The sequence below is a fragment of the Chiloscyllium plagiosum genome, unplaced genomic scaffold, assembly GCF_037043375.1.
Source record: "Chiloscyllium plagiosum isolate Xiang-an unplaced genomic scaffold, Cpla_swu_hap1 HiC_scaffold_4, whole genome shotgun sequence".
Classification (NCBI taxonomy): domain Eukaryota; kingdom Metazoa; phylum Chordata; class Chondrichthyes; order Orectolobiformes; family Hemiscylliidae; genus Chiloscyllium; species Chiloscyllium plagiosum.
The window spans coordinates 132,860,750-132,875,913 of NW_028270142.1; the positions used below are offsets into that span (position 1 = coordinate 132,860,750).

A 15,164-nucleotide genomic window follows, 5' to 3' on the forward strand; every position below is an offset into this window, starting at 1 on the left:
TCCCCTTGGTAACTGCTCCTTTCCTTCTCCAAGGCGATGGTAAACGTGAGGCAGTTGTGGTCACTGTCACCAAAGTGTTCTCCCACTGCGAGATCTGACACCTGTCCTGGCTCATTGCCGAGCACCAAATCCAAAATGGCCTCTCCCCTAGTCAGCCTGTCTACATTCTGAGTAAGGAAACCTTCCTGAACACACCTGACAAAAACGGCTCCAACCAAACCACCTGCACTAAAGAGGTTCCACTCAACATTGGGAAAGTTGAAGTCACCCATTACAACAACCCTGCTATCTCTGCGTTTTTCCAAGTCTGCCGGCCTATGAGTTCTTCAGTCTCTCTTATGGTGTCTGTAGAAAACCCCCAATGAGGTGGTTGCTCCCTTGTTGTTCCTAACTTCGACCCATGCTGACTCAGTAGTCAAACCTTTCTCAACAATCTTCATTTCTGCAGCTGTGAAGCACTCTCTGATTAGCAATGCTACACCCCTTCCTCTTTTTCCATCATTCTTGTGTTTTATAAATGTTCTAAACCCTGGAACATCTCGTAACCATTCCTACCCCTGTGAAACCCATGATTCTGTTATGGCCACAACATCATAGTCCCAGGTACTGATCCATGCTCTAAGTTCATCACTTATTTCTGACACTCCTTGCATTAAAGCAGACATACTTTAACCGATCATTTTGTTTCATCATGTGAAAAGCCTTCTTGACAGATTCACTACATCCTGTCACTGCCCCATCTACAACACCCCTGCCCCCCCCCCCCCCCCCCCCTCAGTTATGCAGCCCTGGTTACCACCCCCTTTAAACTTGTTTAAACTCTTCCGAACCACATGAACAAATGTCCCACCCAGGTCATTTGTGCCACTCCGGTTCAGGTGCAACCCATCCTTCTTATATAGGTCCCACCTTCCCCAGAAGGCATCCCAATGGTCTAAGTATCTGAAGCCCTCCCTCCTGCACCAGCCTCGCAGCCACATGTTAAGCTGCATTTGCTGACTGTTCCTCACCTCACTGTCTTGTGGCACTGGTAGCAAACCTGAGAAAACTACTCTACTCATCCTGCTCTTCAGCTTCCAACTTAGCTCTCCATAGTCACTTTTCAGATCCTCAATCCCTTTCCTGGCTATATCATTGGTGCCAATATGTGCCATGATTTCTGGCTGCTCACCGTCTCCCTTCAGAATCCTGTAAACCCAATTGGCGACATCTTGGATCCTGGCACTGGGGAGGCAACATACCTTCTGGGAGTCCCCTTCCTGTCCACAAAATCTCCTGTCAATCCGTCTAACTATTGAGTCCCCTACCACAAGTGCTTTTCTATTCTCCCCCCTTCCCTTCTGAACCTCAGTGCCAGGCTCAGTGCCATAGACCTGACAATTATGGCTTTCCTCTGGTAGGCTGTCCCCACCAGCAGTATCCAAAACAGTATACATATTGCTGAGGGGAATGGCCACAATAGATCCCTGTTCTACCTGTTGGTTCCCTTTCCTCCCCCTGACTGTAACCCAGCTGCCCTTCTGCCTGGACCACTGCCTGTTCAGGTTTTCCTTGCACCATTATGTCAAAGAAGGTGTCCGCTAATTGAACCTCAACTCCTTCATCTTTCTCTTTAGTTTTTGCTTCATGCTGTTACTTATGGTAATGGGATTTTGTTACTACACAGTCTTGCAAAATTCCAAGGTATTTTTCTTTTAACTTCTCATTTCCTGGTCTTCCTTTGGTTTCTCCACAACAAGTGGTGTCACTCCCACCTTGGATCCTGCTAAATCAGTTCCAAGAACAAACTATTCCTGGAACTGACACTGTCAATCATTCCCACTGTTATTTCCCCAGTCTTGAGTTGGCACTCCAACATGATCTTACTTAGGGAACGTTAAATTTCTATACATCTATCGCACAAATTACCACTCTATCAGGTAACAGGTCTGAAAGAGTACAAATCCATTTATCTCTTACTATTAGAGACTGATTAGAACCTGTATCTCTCAAAATTCTTTCTGAGTAAACTTTACCCACAGAGACAAAATCTTTAAAGAGACCAGGTACTAACTTCATTCCCAACCCTTGACCAGGTTGTGCACTCTCCTGCCTTCCTCGACTTTTCTTGGGGTTTCCTTTACTACTTTCACTAATGCTACTGGCTTAGCTTCTTTTACCACATCTTTTCTCACAGTGCCTTTCTTTAAAGATCAGCACTCTGACTTTATGCATGCCAACTTCTGACAGTGAAAACACCTTTTCCCAGTGCCCTTCTTAAACCACTGGCACTGTAATTTTCAGTGTCCCACTCCATTACAGTGAAAGCACCTGAGGCCTTCCACCTCCTTTCCACACTCTTCGGCTTCTTTTTTAACCTGTGGTAAACGATTACCAGCGTGGTCTACTCTTTGTTTTATAGTGTAGGATCTCCTCTTCTCCCAATGTTTATCCCTCACAGGATTAAATTCTTGCCAGAAGCTTGTCATATGCACTGATGTTTATTAATCTGCTAATTCTGCTGCTCTTCTCACTTCCTGAACTTTCTGTTCATCCACATAAATTCTTATCATCTTTTGAAGTGAGTTTTTAAATTCCTCCAGCAGAATAATCTCTCTTAGAGCCTCATAGGTGTTACCTATTTTTAAGGCCCACACCCATCTATCAAAATGACTTTCAAACTCAACATCGGTCTGACTTAATTCCTTCTTTATTTTTCTGAACTGCTGCCTATACTCCTCTGGTATCAATTCATAAGCACTTAAAATAGTCTATTTGACATATTCATAATCTCTTAACCCTTCAACTGACAGCGCTGCAAATATCTCACTAGCTCTGCCTACCAGCTTAGTCTGATCGAGCATTACCCACAAGTTCTCTGACCATTCCATCTGCCTAGCCAATTTTTCAAATGAAATAAAGAAGGCTTCGACATCTTTTTAATCAAAATGTGGCAGTGTTTTAAGATATTTGTATACATCACTACCTTCTCTCTTCATCTCCATCCTGTTAACTTGACTTTCCTGACTAAGTTGCAAGTTCAAATGCTTTCTCTTTCTTCTCTCTTGCTCTCTCTCACCCTTTCTTCTCTTTCTGTCTCTCTTTCTATTTCTTCTCTCTCTCTTTGCTCAGCTAAGAACCTTCTCTCGGTTTCTTTTTCCTCTCTCTTTCTTTTCTCTCTGTCTTCCTTCTCTCTTTTTCTTCTCTTTCTCACGTTTTCTTCTCTCATGGCTCTTTTTTCTTTATCTTCTAACTTCATTTTCTCAATTGTAATTTAAGTTTTTCTAACTCTATTGCACTTGTCTGTTTCTCTGACAAACCTAAGTGCTTACAATTTCAGCTAGACTTTTGTCCTTGGTTAGACTCAATTCTAACTATTTGCTAATTCTAAAAGTATGGCCTTTTTCTGTCTTCCTAAACTTTCTTGGCAAATTTGGGAATCATCTTCAAACCCCAGAACCTCTTTAGCAATCTTAAGAGCCAATTCTCTCACTTAACCAACCATAAGTAAACAAAATTAAACAAATTGTCTCATCTATGTTGAAGATCTAGGACAGTAATTATCAAGTGTTAAAATCTGGTGGGATCGTTTATGCCCCAAATCTATCCAAATCTCAGACTGGATCAGTCTAAACCTGTCCAAATCATGGATCCAAGCCCCAAACTGTTATGACACGGCAGTGAACCCTTCTGCTAATGAAACCAATTACCCAGAAAAGCTCATCTTGCCTTGTAATCTGTTAAACTACGAGTGATACAGAACTCCCAAATTCCACTATTTAAAGAAAAAATATCAATTTATTCTTTAACTCGAAAAGTGAACATTAACGAACAACTATTTACAACTCTAAGCCTCCTTTCTCTTAAACGCTTGTTATCTGCCTCCAACTCTATAATGATACACAGTTCCAATATTAAAATTACATCAATTTATTTTCAAAACCACACCCACAGCTGTCATCATCGATGTCTGTCTTCCTCTGGTTATTGATCTCCCTGGGTCATCTTTGGTCTTTTGCTGCAAAGATGTTTCATATGAAAGACAGTGTGTTGCTGGCAGTTACTCTGGTGATGGCAGTTGGTTTCTCTGTGTAACTGTCAAAATGTTTGTTTCTTTATACCCTCAGCAACAGATCATCTCATTGGTTTGATGTTGGCAAAACAAGAAATTTAAAATTGATTGGTTTCTAGTATCGAGCATAAGTAAAACTGATTGGTTCAATTCAAATTGTTGTAAAAACAGCAAACAAAACTCAGGTATTTGTTTCAAAGCCAAATGTTACATATTTTCAATTTTCCAGTACACTCTGAAATTGCTAATCAGTCACAGGACAGGTGTCTGCAAGCTATCAGTGCAAAACAGCTTTCACTCTTAAAGGTACAGTATATGCCTTCACCCTCATAACACTATCCTGCTATCAAATAATGGGCGTTAACATGTACTAGTAAATTAACAGAACTAGTCATATACAAATTACAGATACAGGAAAAGGTCAGATGTTTGGAATTCTGAGGATAGTAGCTCACCTTCTGACAGCCTGAGCATTTGCATGGCACAACCTAGGAGAGTGATGGAATACTCTTACTTGTCTAGATCAATGCAGTTTCAAAATCACAAATGAACTTGAAGCGCACCCAAGGTAAAGGAGATTACAGCACCAGTATCCACATTAAGTATTTTCGTGTGGACAAGATGTGATGAGTGCAGCACCACAGGAATTCTTGTTGGATCCTCAACTATTTAAAATTTATATCAATGACATAGATGAATTGACTACATTTTCATAAAAATAAAGTATTGCAAATGCTGGAAAGCTGAAAGAAAAACAAAAAGTGCCAGAGAAACTCGGCAAGTCTGGCAGTTTCTATGGAGAGAGAAACAAGAGTTAGCCTTTCAAATCCAGTATAATGTTCCTTCAGAACTGGAACATGTTGGAAAATGGTAGTTTTAATGCTGTTGACAAACTGAGGAGGAGGAGAGAATGAAACAAATTGTTAGAGTTTCCAGAACAAAAAGACGAAGGGAATGCTAAGAGGGTAAAAGAGTGAAAAGGAGAAATTGGCCCTAGTATGCTGGCAGCAAAGTTAACAAGTATAACAATACACTACCAGGGAGGACGGTGATGTAAGTAAAGTAAGTAAAGGACAGAGGTCATATTCTGAAGTTGTGGAAATCAATATTAACTCCTAGAGTCTGTAAAATGCCAAAGTGGAGAATGAGGTCTTATTTCTCCAGTTTGCATTGAGTTTTGGTGGAACACTCACAAGACCAAGGATAGAATTATTAGAGACAAAAAACGCAAATTGTTGAAAAAACTCAGGAGGTATGACAGCATCTGTGGAGAGAAATCAGAGTTAATGTTTCGGGTCGAGTGACCCTTCCTCAGAACTTTGATAGAATTATTAGTGTGGGAACAAGGTCGCTTATTGAAATGGCAAGCAACTGAAAGATCATGATCATGCCTATTGGCAAAGTTGAAATGTTCCGCAAAACAGTTACTGGTCTGCATTTGCCAATTTAAAGGAGACCTACATTGTGAGCAACAAATACAGGTTGGATTGGAAGTACAAGTAAAATATTTCCTTTACTGGAAAACATGTTTGAGGCCTTGGGTGATGAGGAGGGAGGAGGTGAATTGGCATGTGTTAACCTTCTGTGATTAGATGGGAAGATGCCATGAAAAGTGAGAAAGTGTTAATCGCGATGGAAGAGTGGGCAGAGGAAATAGTCCCTGCAGAATGCTGACAGTGGAACTTAGGAGAAGATGAGTTTGGTTATGGTATCATCCTGGAGATGGCAGAAATAGCAGAGAATGATCTTTTGAATGTGGAAACCATTGAGGGAAACAGGAACCAAATTGTTGTTTTTGGGGGGCAGAAAGAAATGGGTTGGACATATCTGAGGGCTCTGTCAATCATAGTGAGAGTTAGTGTTTAGGGTTGAGCAAAATGAGAAATGTCAGAGGCTCTCAGGTGGAAAGTGGCATCATCAGAGCAGATGGGACGGGTAAGATGGGAGACTGGTATAGAATCCTTGAACAATGTTTGAGGAAGTTAAGATATCTGAGAGAGTTGGATTTGAGGTGGATATCCCAGCCTACCTCAACAACAGGAACAGTGAAGTCAAGGAAGGGAAAGGAACAAATGGACCAGATAAAGGTGAGAGATGGATGGAAATGGACCAGATAAAGGTGAGAGATGGATGGAAATTGGAGAAAAGAAAACTGAGATAACCATTTCAATTTTAGACAGTAGCAGAAAGCAGCACTTATGACATAAGCCATTTATCAGATGGAGACCCGAGTAGGACTAGGACAAAGAATGTCTGGAAATCTGTGTCTATTGAGGTCCTGCAGGGGTCAGTATTGGGGGCCCTTGCTATTTGGGGTTTATAAAAATGATTTGGATTTGAATGAGGGAAGGTTTATCAGTATGTCTGTAGATGATATAAAAATTGGCAGGGTGGCAAATAGATTACAGGAGGATACAGATGGGCTGGTCAGATGAGCTGATCAGTGACAAATGGAATTCAATCCAGATAAATGCAAGGAGATGAACTTGGACAGGGCAAACAAGGTAAGGGAAATAATAATAAAGGGGAGTAACATGGGAAGCACCAAGGATCACAGGAACCTTGGTATGCATATACACTGGTCCTTTAAGGTATCAGGACAAATGGATAAAGTGGTTAAGAAAGTCTATGGGATATTTGACTTTATTAGTTGAAGCATAGAGCTACATGAGCAGGTCAGAGGCTAGGCAAGTAACTCACCTTCTGACCCCACAACTTTTGTCCATCATCTACAAGGCACAAGGCAGGAGTGTGTTGGCATACTCCCCACTGGCTTAAAGCTCCAACAACACTCAAGAAGCTTCACCATCAAAGCACCCCTCTTGGTTGCCACTGCATCCTTAAACCTTTATTCTCTTCACTACCAACATTCAGTAGCAACAGTGTCTACTATCTACAAAATGCACTGAAGAAATTCACCAAACAAGCTTAGACAGCACCTTTCAAATCCACAATCACTTCCATCTGGAAGGACAAGACAGCAGATTTATGGAAACACAACCACCTACCAGTTCCTCTCCAAGCTACTCACCATCCTGACTTGGAAATATATTGTTGTATCTTCACTGCTGCAAGATCAAACTCCTGGAATTGCCTCCCTAAGGGCATTGTGGGTCAACCTGCAGTCTTCTTGCAGTCTTCAAGAAGACAGCTCACCACCACCTTGTAATGGTAAATAGGGATGGGCAATAAATTCTTGCCAGGCCTTAATGCCCATGTCTCACAAGTGAATAGATAAAAAAATTGTTCAAAGCGAAAACAAGCTCATTCAGGTGAAAGAGGGTAGTGATGGATTACAACTGCTCTGGTATCTTTTAAAGGAAGAATTGGAGAGCCTTCAGATCATTCTTAATTTGATTGTTAAATTTGTTGATGACACGAAGATATGAAAGGAATTGTGAAGAGTGCAGACAGTATCTGCAAAAGGATTAAGATTGGTTATATCAGTAAACTAAGAAGTAGGTAATATTGTATTGTGTGGGAAAATGAATTAGCTGAGTTAGCTTTAATTATTGTCAAAGGTACTCTAATGAGTATACTGAAAAGTTTACAAGTTGCCACTTATGGCGCTGTCTTAGGTACAAAGGTACCTAAGTACAGATTCTTCACTACAAGGTCTTAGGAAAAACATTAGAAAAATAAAGAAATAAAAATGTCAAAGTACTGTTTTTTGTTACAATTGTACATGGTAATGGTGAGACCTCATCTGTAGTACTGTGCACAATTTTGGTATCCTTATTTTTAAAATGATTTAAATGCATCAGAAGCATTTCATTCTGACAACTGGGGGCCAAAAAGGGAATTTACAAGTGGAGATGGAAGCATAGGTAACTACCCAGCCCATGGTGACAGATAAGGAAACTCTGGTAATAGATGGGTTCAAACTTGAAAAGGAAGTAATGTTGGATAGATTGTCGGTATTTAAAGTTGACAAGGCACCAAAACCAAATGAGATGCATTCAAGAATACTGAAGACTGTGAAAGTGAAGTTGCAGGGGCACTATCCATTATTTTTCAGTCTTTTCAGACAAAGGGGAGGCGCTAGAAATCTGGAAAATTGTAAACAAATGTACCCATGTTCAAGAAAAGTCATAAGCGTAAGCCCAGCCAATCATAGGCCAGTCAGTTTAACTTCAGTCGTGGAGAAAATTCCAGAAGCAAACATTCGGGATAGAATTAGTAGTCACATGGAAAAAGCTCTGTTGATTTGAAAAAAAAATCAATGTGTATTTCTAAAGGGGAAATCATAATTAATTAATTGGTTGGAGATTTTTGAAAAGGTAGCAGAAAGGGTAGATGAGGGTAATGATGTTGATGTGGTATACATGGACTTCCACAAGGCATTCGATACAATGCCATATAATAAACTTGAGAGTGAAGTTATGGATCATGGTGTAATAAGGATATAAACTTCGATACAAAATGGGCTGAGTGATAGGAAACAGAATAATGATCAATAGATATTTTTCAGGCTGGAGGAAGTTTATAGTCGATTTCCTTAGAGGTTAGTATTAGGATGCTCGTTTTTCCTGATATTTATTAATGATCTAGATGTTGGTCTGCAGGGAATAATTTCAAAGTGTGCAAATGATAACAAACTTGAAAACATTTTGAACTGTGAAGAGTACAGTGTAGAACTTTAAAAGGTAATAGATTGGTAGAGTTGGCAGATGTTGGCAGATGAAGTTCAATGCAGAGAAGTGTGAGGTGATGCATTTTAGAAGGAATAACATGAAAAGACAATATAAAACAAGGATACAGCTCTAAAGTGGGTGCAGGATTATCGCAACCTACCTATATATGTGCACAGATCATTGATGGTAGCAAGATAAGTGGAGAGAGCTGTTAATAAAACATAAAGTATCCTGCACTTTATTATTAGGGGCATGCATTACAAAAGCAAGGAAATGATGCTAACCTTGAAAAAGACACTTATTAGACATCAGTGGAAATATTAGGTGCCCCACTATAACAAGGATGTGATCTCATTGGAGAAAGTACAGGAGAAATTTACAACAATGGTTCCAATGATGAGAAATCTTTTTAATTAACATAGATTGAGAGGTTGTGATTGTTATTCTTAGAAGAAAGAAGGCAAAGGAATGCATTGCCTGGAAGTGTGGAGCAAGTGAGTTTGAATGCAGCATTCAAGAAGACCTTAGAGGATTATTTAAATAGAAACAATATGGAAGGGTGTAGGGAAAGGGCAAAAGAATGGCACTATATCATGATGCTCATTTGGAGAGCCAGTGCAAACATGGCCTCCTTCTGTACTGTAACACTTCTATAATCCTGTGACTATTAAACAATAAAACAAATTCAAAATTTAACTTAGTCATGCTGGAAGTGAGCTTCAACTAGGTTACCTCTTGCATCTCAGGCACGATGATATATTGCTCAGTCATGTTTTCTTGGAGTCCTGATCATTAGCCTTACTTTGTTTTCAAAAGATTGTTGTTGTTTCCCCATTTCATTGTTCATTCCAGTTTAAAAGGTACAGCAATGATGTAGGCCACCCCTTCTGAGCTTTAATACAAGGTTCCATCAAGTGGACCAAGCATCAAAGCCTTCTCTTAGGGAGGTCTATGGTCTGATCCACAAAGGCTATGCTGGAAATGTGAGCAGCATTGTACCTTCATTTCTGTATTAGTTTCAGAGTTTCATAAAGTTGCCATCAGCCAAGCTTGAAGGGAGCACACGTGATCCGCTTGCAGCCACTTCTGCATAGACCGAGAACTACGAAACCGGTGAATTCTCTAATATGTAAGAATCATGGCAAATTTCATGATGTTCTCCAGAATTTGGCATTGATGGTCACATATAATTTGAATATTGATGGAGTGGAAGCATTTTCTCTTGAGAAAAATGTTCAATACTTAAATTTCTTAGGACCTCTAAACAAATACTTTTAAAATTACTACATGACATATTTGTGAATAATGAAGTATAACACATTACGAGATCATCACAATGGCTGAACATAACTGATTAGTAGATTAATTTGTAAATTAGTGCTTGACTACAATTGTAAAACTGTATACCCTGGGCATGCCTGATTGGCAAAGACTCAAAGCCAAAGACATAAAAAAAAACAATTATCTATCTATGGTTGGTGATGCTAGGTTAAATATGTGTAATATTTTGCTTCTTTAATTTGCTATAGTAAACTGACATTCAAAGAAAAAAAAGATTAAGAAAGGTTGGGCACATAAAATGTAATATACTTAATTAGAAGTAACCTATGTCTATAGACTATTTGAGTTAAGCACACAATGGTTGTTCTAGTTATTGCTTTCTTCTGATTACAATTATTGCCCAAGGGAAACATAAAATTAAATAAAATACACTACACAGGAAATGAAAATGGTGCTTCAACAAGCTGGGCTAGTCATTTCATTAACAAACCTTCTAGCATCCCCATTGAGCAATTCTGTTTCTTATAAAATGGACCACTTTGGCAATCTTATTCCAGTCTTCCAATTACACATTGAACAGCCCTCCTTTAAGCATTTCTTGCTGTCAACAGCACTTTTAAAGTGTACTAGCATGAAGTTTTTTAAATTGGTATCATTGGGTTTGATACAATGCAGCATATTGCTGGAAAAAATAGCAACCAGGCACAGTTAATCAGAACAGTCTCAAATCAGTCTCCCAATGGCAACAAAATCTCACACAATTAATTTCATAGTGCAGAGGGGCTACTGTACTGAATCCTGGCCAAACCTGGATGATGTCAATTTGCTCATTAATGAACCAAATAAAGCCCATTATCACTGACTCCACTATAATTTCTTGGTGATTCAGGGATTAAATGGAAACGACATGACTTTCCTATACCCTGAGAGATTAAATAGAGGCTGCATGGCTTATCACACCATTGAGAGTCCTCCCAGCAAACCCTATCAAGAAAGATGGAAGACTGTCAAAAGCCACATCTCACCCTACCCTGTCTCAATTCCTCTTCCATGCAAGCTCCTATCCTCACTCACCTATGGCCTGGATAACGTGATGATCCTTATGATCTGGTGAGTGCATTGGCCCCTGCTAAAGCTGGTTGCATGAGGAGCTGCCAGCTTCTGATTTTCCAGCATTTATTGAAGGGTAGGGCTTCCATCTCAATTGCAGAGAGGGCCCAACAGTGGTCATTCAAGCATCTGAAGGGCACCTGGTTTCATCGGGACTCAAGTACTTTAACGCCAGGAGTATCTCTCTGATTCTCCAAATGGTGAGTGAGAACTCTATTAGCCTGACAAAATCTCAACCAGTGCAACAGTCTCACTTGTTTTTTGTGTCGTAAAAGAAGTAAAAAAACCCAAAAGACCATATTATTTTAAATCTGACTATAATTTTAATTCATTATAAATAATTGAACTATAAAGTTCACTTCTTTCTAATACTTCAGATCTTGCATTATTGCTGTAATTGGTAACCAGACATAGATTTAAAATATGGATCATAACAAGAGGGTAGGTGGTTTACAAGAGAAAATAAGATCATTTCCAATTCCTACTTCGAGCTAAAGAAAATGACAACTGCACAATGTCTTTTTTCATTGGATATTTTCCAAGTTAAACAAAACTTTACATTCGAAATCAGCAATTAATTTTCTCCTTTGTGCTCTCTTCTTTGTAGTTTTGCATTTTTTTTGCACCTGGTTTAACATTGAATATAAGGAACACAGGAGCAGGAATAAATTATTCATCAACTCAAGTCTGCTCTGTCATTCTAGATCAGGTTTGATCATCTACCTCAATGCCATATTCCCATACTTTCCCCATATCCTTTAATATCATTAGTAACGAGAAATCTATCCACATCTGTCTTCACCTTATTTAATGAGTGAATTTTCACAGGCCTCTGGCAGAGAATTCCAAAGATTTGCCATCTACTGAACAATGAATTCATCCTCAACTGAGCCCTAAATGACTTGCTTTCTTATTCTGAGATTATGCTCCTTGGTTCTAGATGCTCATAGGAAATAGAAACAACCATTTTGCATCTACACTTTCATTGAGATCTTTTTAAGTTTCTGTCAGAGTGTCTTTTGTTCTTCTAAACTCCAGAAAACACAGGCCCAGTATCTTCAATCCCTTCTCACGGACAGTTGCGCCATCCCAAGAATCAGTTTGTTAAACCTTCATGGCGGTCCTTCTATAGCAAGTATATCCTTGCTTACTGAAGGGGACCAGATCAGCACAGAATACAGTACTCCAGGTGAAATCAACGTTTTAAATAACTGAAGGAACTCTTTTTGTTCCTATACATAAGGCCTCTTCCGATAAAGGCTAACATACGTTTGCCTTCTGAATTGATGCTGCATTTACATGTTAGCTTTCAGTGACTTATGGATAAGGACACCCAGCTCTCTGTGAACATCAACCAATTCCACTCACACCATTTAGGAAATACTCTGTACCTTTGTTCAGCCTACCAAGTGGATAGCCTTGCACTTACACTAATTATATTTCATCTGCTATGATCTGTCCACCCACTCAGCCTGTTGGGATCACCTTGAAGTCTCTTTGCATCGTCTTTATAACTTACATTCTCATCAATTTTTGTATCATCTGTAAACTTACAAATATTATAATTGGCTCCATATCCGCATCATTGACATAAATTATGAATTGGAGAGGTCCAAGCACTGACCCTTGCATAGTCCCCATTGGTCAACATCCTGCCAACCTGAAAATTACCCATTTATTCCTACTCTTAAGTTTTCTTTCAGTTAAGCAATCCTCAATGTGTGCTCGATTACATTACCCCAAACGCGTGCACTTTAATAGGGCTTTCTCAAAAGCTTTTGGAAAATTCAAACACTCCACATCCACTGCCTCATTTATGTCAGTAACATCCTCAATAACATTAATCAGATTTGTTAAACATAATTTCTCCTTCATAAATGTATGTTGGCTGTGTCCAATCAGACAATTGTTTTCTAAATATCCAAGCATCCTATACTTTATTTTGGATTATAGTACTTTCCCTTCTACCAATATCTGTAATACCCAGTTGTATTTCTTTCTTATTTCTTAAACAGTAGGATAACTGTTGCATTTGCAACCTTCCGATCTGGAACAGCTTTTCAGAATTAATAAAGTTTTAAACAAATGATCACTGAGGGATCCATACCTTTGTAGTCATCCCTTTTAACATTCTAGGATTAAAGTTGTCAGGTCTTCAGAATTCATCAACCTCAGTTCCATTAATTTTTAAAATATTTTTCTTACTAAGTCTAGTTTCTTTCAGTTCCACACTCTTATTAGATTTTTGAATCTTACTTATTGAGTCTTCCTCTGTGAAGACAGCACAAAATACTTTTATAGTTTCTCTGGGGATTTCAACATGCAGGTAGACTGGGAGAATCAGGATGGTATTGGACCTTAAGAAAGAGACTTTGTGGAGTGCCTCCGAGATGGATTCTTAGAACAGCTGGTGCTAGAGTCTACCAGGGAAAAGGCAATTCTGGATCTGGTATTGTGCAATGAACCAGAATTGATCAGGGACCCCCGAAGTGAAGGAGCCATTAGGAGGTAGTGACCATAATACAATAAGCTTCAATCTGCAATTTGAAAGGGAGAGGGTACAATCGGTAGTGACAATATTTCAGTTGAATAAAGGGAACTATGGAGCTATGAGGGAGGAGCTGGCCAAAGTTCTATGGTGTAATACCTTAGCAGGGATGACAGTGGAGGAACAATGGCAGATATTTCTGGGTGTAATGCAGAAGATGCAGGATCAGTTCATTCCAAAAAGGAAGAAAGATCCGAGGAGGAGGCAGGTGTGGCCGTGGCTGACGAGGGAAGTTAAGAAACATATAAAGTCAAAACAGAAAAAGTATAACATAGCAAAGATGAGTGGGAAAACGGAGGACTGGGAAGCTTTTAAAGAACAACAGAGAATTATTAAGAAGGAAATACGCAGAGAAAAAATGAGGTACGAAAGTAAACTGGCCAAAAATATAAAGGAGGATAGTAAAAGCTTTTTTAGGTATGTGAAAGGGAAAAAAATGGTTAAGACTAAAATTGGGCCCTTAAAGACAGAAACAGGGGAATATATTACGGGGAACAAAGAAATGGCAGAAGAGTTGAATTGGTACTTCAGATCTGTGTTCACTGGGGAAGACACAAGCAATCTCCCAGAGGTAACAGTGGCTGATGGACGTGAATTGAAGGGAATTTATATTTGCCAGGAATTGGTGTTGGAGAGACTGTTAGGTCTGAAGGCTGATAAGTGCCCGGGGCCTGATGGTCTACATCCTAGGGTACTGAAGGAGGTGGCTCTAGAAATCGTGGATGCATTGGTGATTATTTTCCAGAGTTCGATAGATTCAGGATCAGTTCCTGCGGATTGGAAGGTGGCTAATGTTGTACCACTTTTTTAAAAAGGAGCGAGAGAGAAAGCAGGAAATTATAGACCAGTTAGTCTGACCTCAGTGGTGGGAAAGATGCTGGAGTCAATTATAAAGGATCAAATTACGACACATCTGGATAGCAGTAACACGATAGGTCTTAGTCAGCATGGATTTATGACTAATCTTCTGGAATTTTTTGAGGATGTAACTCTGAAGATGGACAAGGGAGATTCAGTGGACGTAGTGTACCTGGACTTTCAGAAAGCCTTTGATAAAGTCCCACATAGGAGGTTAGTGAGCAAAATTAGGGCGCATGGTACTGGGGGCAAAGTACTGACTTGGATTGGTTGGCTGATAGGAAACAAAGAGTAGTGATAAACGGCTCCCTTTCGGAATGGCAGGCGGTGACCAGTGGGGTACCGCAGGGATCAGTGCTAGAACCGCAGCTTTTTACAATATATATTAATGATATAGAAGATGGTATTAATAGTAACATTAGCAAATTTGCTGATGATGCAAAGCTGGGTGGCAGGGTGAAATGTGAGGAGGATGTTAGGAGATTACAGGGTGACCTGGACAGGTTAGGTGAGTGGACAGATGCATGGCAGATGCAGTTTAATGTGGATAAATGTACGGTTATCCACTTTGGTGGCAAGAACAGGAAGGCAGATTACTACCTAAATGGAGTCAAGTTAGGTAAAGGGGCAGTACAAAGAGATCTGGGTGTTCTTGTACACCAGTCAATAAAGGCAAGCATGC

General features: G+C 39.6%; 1 protein-coding gene across 2 annotated transcripts in view; it reads right to left on the reverse strand.

Annotated features, from left to right (window-relative positions):
• Nucleotides 1-15,164, reverse strand: part of LOC122548766 (piezo-type mechanosensitive ion channel component 2) — a 782,240-nt gene that overhangs the window by 378,146 nt on the left and 388,930 nt on the right. The window lies entirely within an intron of this gene.